Raw genomic sequence first — 4,815 nt, 5'->3', positions numbered from 1 at the left:
ACAGTCCAGGGTTTGGGGATGTGCATTTGTCTTACAAGAAACCAAGATTTCTCCCATTTTCATTTCTCCCACATCTAAAACTATAATCATGATTCTTATCGTTTGATTATTTGTTGACGTGCAGGGGGTCTCCAAGACTACTTTCAGGCTCAGCATTCTCTAGAAGGATTCACAAACTCAGAAAAGCTGTTACATTCATGGTCATAGTTTATCACCGTTGAAGGACACAGAGTAAAATCAGCGGAAGTAAGAGGTGCAGGGGCGGAGTCCGGGGGAGACCAGGTGTGGGGCTGCCACCTGTCCTCTCCCGGTGGAATCGCATGGTCAGTGCTTCCTTCTCCCAGCAGTGATGGCGGAGGGAAGCGGGTGGGTTTGATATGTATCTAATCTGATTTGAGGCAGAATGTGAGAATTGATTTGAATTGTAGGGATCGCACAATAGGAAAGTCAAGGATGACCCCCAGTTTTCTGCTATGAGAGGGAATGCTGGAGGGGGTCTGGGTCTGGGGAGGGGATGGAGGCAGTGAGTTCAGTTTTGAAGATATTTATCTGGGGTGCCTGTGATACATCCATGTGGGTCTGAAGTTAAAAGAAGAGGTCTGAACTGGGAGTCATACGTGTTCAAGGTGTTACAGAAGCCTCGCGAGTGGAAGAAATTGCCTGAGGGTGGAACTTATGCATGTTATTGAGGGATTCCATTGTGTTAAAAATCACCGGAGACTGAGGCGAGTTGGCTGGAGATACAGGAAGAAAGCTAGGATAAGGTGTGAGTGTTTCAAGAGGGGGACTGGCTGGGACCTTGGATGTGCTGAAAGGTTAAAGTGAAGATTGCACAAAGAGCTGTTAGAGCCGGCAAAATAACCGGTCGTGAGTGGCGCTAGAGCACGCCCTTTTGGAGAAGGGAAGGTTGGGTTGAAACCCTGAGCAATGGTTTGAGAAATGAGGTGCAGAGACACTGTAGGGAGCGGGGGTAGATTGCTTTACAGACGTTTGGCTGAGAATAGAAACTCAGAGATGGGGAGCTAGCTGGAGAGGCACTGGGGTGGAGGGTTGGTTTTAAAAAACTTTTTGTCTTTAAAAGTGGAAGAGCCCCAAGCATGTTAAAATGCAGAGGGGAAGGATCAAAGGAGAGGCTGAAGGTGAAGAAGAGAGAGGGCTACTAGAGGGCAGTTCTTGAGAAGGTGGGAGGGGCTGGGACCCAGGGCCCAAGGAGGGGCTCACCCGAGGAGAGCAGGAGGGAAGGAGGAGAGGATGCTCGCTCGCAGGCGCAGGAGAGTCTGAGTGGTGACAGTCCCTTCCTTGACGCCCTGGGAGGTGGCACTTTTCTGTTCAGTGCAGCTTCACAAATACTTGCTGATTGCTGACTTGTGCCAGACACTAGGCTATGAGCAGGTGAGGTAAGTGAGAGGGAATCCAAGGCTCACATGGGGTTAGAGAGAAGTGGGGGAGACAGGTCACCACCCTCAGAGCTAACGTGCATGGAGCATGGACCCCGGGCCAGGCAACCATAGCTTTGAGTTCGCACATCAGCCCCAGGAAATGAGCCACAGTGTGATTCTGTTTTAACAGATGAAGGAACAGAGGCGCAGAAAAATTAAATTACTCCTAGGTTAAAAAAAACTGTGGGACTGAAATGAAAACCCAGAAAAATCACTCGGGAGGCTGTGCTCGTCACAACAGCATCACGTGCTGGCTCTGGTTCATAAACCACATCTCAGAAAATGACTGGCCAACGTGCCACGCGCCCAGAATCGCCAGTTTTCCAGGGCAATCCTGGTTTAGTGTCATTCTCATCTTTTCAACGAAGGCAATTCATTAACTTTCCTTCTGGCATCTCTTCAGCTGGCACGCTCTGGCTCAGCCTTTATCGTCCAGCCTGTTAACCCTCTGCTTCCTCCGCAAAGCTGGTCCCTCTACGTTTTAATCCATCTTGGTTTTCTAATTATAGTTATTTTCTGCATCCCAAACTGGGGCACAAGGGATCTGTTTTAATTTAGGAATCTGTGTGAAATCCTTCAAAAGGCTTACAGAGATGGTGATATGAGATTTTAATCTCCAGCCCAAACTTCTCCCTTGAACTCCAGCCCCATATATCCAGTTGCTTACACAGCATCTCTGTTGGGAAGTCAGATTTTAAAGCCTGAACCTCCGAAGCCTGATCTCCACCTTTGACTCTGCCTCCCTTGTCTGCTGCCGCCTGCGGTCTCCCCGTCTCAGTTAGTGGTCTCTTCATAACTCCAGGTGCTTGGGATAAACTCTCATTCTCTTAGGCCCCACATATAATCAGCAGATGCATCCTATTGGCTATCTAAATTATACACATCCATAATCTGACCATGTGATAGTTAATGGGTCAGCTTGGCTAGTGGTACCCAGATATTTGGTCAAACACCAGTCTAGGTGTTACTGTGGAGGTATTTTTTAGATAAGATCAACATTTAAGTCAGCTGATTCTGACTAAAGCAGATTACCCTTCCTGATATGGGGTGGGCCTCATCCAATCAGTTGCAGACCTTAAGAGAAACGAATGACCTCCCCGAAGGAAGAGGGAATTCTGCCTACAGGCAGCCTTTGGACTTGAGTTGCAACATCAACTCTTCCCCTGGGTCTCTAGCCTGCAGGCCTACCCTGCGGATTTTGAACTTGCCAGGCTCCATAATCGTGGGAGCCACTTCCTTAAAGTAAATTCCTCTGTGGAGAGAGAAATACTCTTTCTGGAGACAGGAAGAAATACTCCTGACAATCACAGTCCTCATTTCTGTAACTAGTGATGGGGCTGTAGCTGGAATTTTCAAGTACCTTCTTCCAGTACCCATTCTGTATTTCCTTTGCCCTCGGCAAGCACTTAGCTTGTTGTGGTTCTTTGCCTGGTGGGATGACCCGAACTGTCATTCCTGAGGGGTCTGGGCCATTAGTAGTCCTGCTTGACTTGGGTTATTGTAATTTTCCATTGACTTTTATCACAGGGCATGGTGATACTCAGAGATACCTTAAGTGACCTCCTAGGTTCCAGACGTACCCTTCCTTACCTCCATTACAGAGCAGCAGTCCAGTTTCCCCTTGATAACCAGAATCAGCCACCCCCGCCAGCACAGTAACTCCCTTATTTGCCTGCTGATTCAGAGACTTGGTGGCAGGGTTCGCTTCCATTCAATGGAATCATTGTTGCATTTACTGGTGGAAGCACTCTTCCCTTTGGAACTAAGACCTCAGGGCCAGCTGAGCAGAGGTCATGGGTATGGGAAGCAAAAATCTTTGCTAGTGGGACACTAGGGGCAATAGTGCGTGATGCCATTTCCACCCCTTGATTCCTGGACTCAAACTGTGGCTACTAGATGGCCAGAGAACCATTTTACACTTCCTCTTGGTTATTTTTCTGGAGAGCTCTGACTAACACAGGCCATTCCTCACCGCCTCTACTATCATCTTGGCCCAAGCCACCATCATCTTTACTTGAATTATTGCAAAAGCCTCCTAAGTCATGAACAAATCAATGAGGGACCATGTAGGTTGGACCTCAGATGATGCATGAGAGCCTGCTAGGTAGAGCATGGTGGCAACATAACATCAGGCAGAGGACATTGCAAAAACAAAGGCATGGGTGGTTCTGGGAGGGCAAGCTGTGTCCATTTCTGTTGGTCAGTGAACTGGCCAGGGAGGGTGAGGAAGAGCAGACTGGGGCATATTGTGAAGTCTCTTATGAGTTTTCTTTTCTTGTCTATAAAGATTCAGTTTTATTACTAACTGAGAAAGCTTTTCCTGGAAAATTATGCAGAATTGGCTGTTGTTTTCTTTAGATAAAAGTATTTTGTGAAACTCAGTGTTAATCTGCATTTTCCCCCACCAACTTCTTCCCTTGTGTTGATCTGCATAGAGTTAGCCACATGGGGTTTTGGAAATTTTTCTTAAATACAATACATCTATTTAAGACATAAACTAGTTGACTATTTGATATTACAATATTAGCAGATTATAAAATTTTTGAAAATAAACTTTAAATTTTGCAATAATTTAATTTTTCTAATTTTTAAATTTATTTATTTATTTACTTTGAGGGGAGGTAATTAGGTTTATTTAATTAATATTTATTTTTTAAATGGAGGTACTGGGAATTGAATCCAGGACCTTGTGCATGCTAAGCACGCGCTCTACCACTGAGCTATACTCTCACCCCTGCTGCAGTAATTTTAGGTTTATAAAAAGTTACAAAGATAATACCGAGAGTTCATTCATGCCCTTCACCCAGTTTCCCCAATCTTTTTTTTTTTTTTTAAGCTTCATGGATTTGTGTGTCATCCTTGCGCGGGAGCCATGCTAATCTTCTCTGTATTGTTCCAATTTTAGTACATGTGCTGCCGAAGCAAGCACCGGTCTCCCGAGTCTTACGACTTATATAACCACAGCACATTTGTCACAACTAAGAGGTTAACACTGGTACATTACTGTTTATTCTGGACTTCATTCATATTTCACCCATTTTCCCACTGATACCCTTTCTCTGCTCCCGGACCCAAGGCAGGACCGCATGCTGCATTGACTTGCCATGTCCCCTTGCTCTCCTCTGATCTTTGACAGTTTCTCAATCTTTTCTTCTTTGTCATGACTTAGGCAGTTAGGAGTACTGGTCATGTGTTTTGTAAAATGTCCCTCAGTTTGGACCCCTCTGATGTTTTCCTCCTGTTTAGACTGGAGTTTGGAGGGGTGAATACAAAACAGAGGTGAAATGCCCTCCTCATCCCATCGCGACAGGGGTACATGATTTCAGCGTGACTTAATACTGTGATGTTAACTTTGATCACTTGGTTAAGGTGGTGT

The 4,815-nt window shown here is 45.7% G+C and overlaps 1 non-coding gene across 1 annotated transcript; it reads right to left on the bottom strand.

The window, feature by feature from the left end:
* Positions 1-4,261: 4,261 nt before the first annotated feature.
* Positions 4,262-4,368, bottom strand: LOC123618387 (U6 spliceosomal RNA). The gene has a single exon (XR_006726823.1). It is a non-coding gene; the product is annotated as a U6 spliceosomal RNA (small nuclear RNA).
* Between the last annotated feature and the right edge of the window lie 447 nt (positions 4,369-4,815).

Source organism: Camelus bactrianus, chromosome 12 (assembly GCF_048773025.1).
Source record: "Camelus bactrianus isolate YW-2024 breed Bactrian camel chromosome 12, ASM4877302v1, whole genome shotgun sequence".
Classification (NCBI taxonomy): Eukaryota; Metazoa; Chordata; class Mammalia; order Artiodactyla; family Camelidae; genus Camelus; species Camelus bactrianus.
This window is presented reverse-complemented; position numbering and strand designations above follow the sequence as displayed.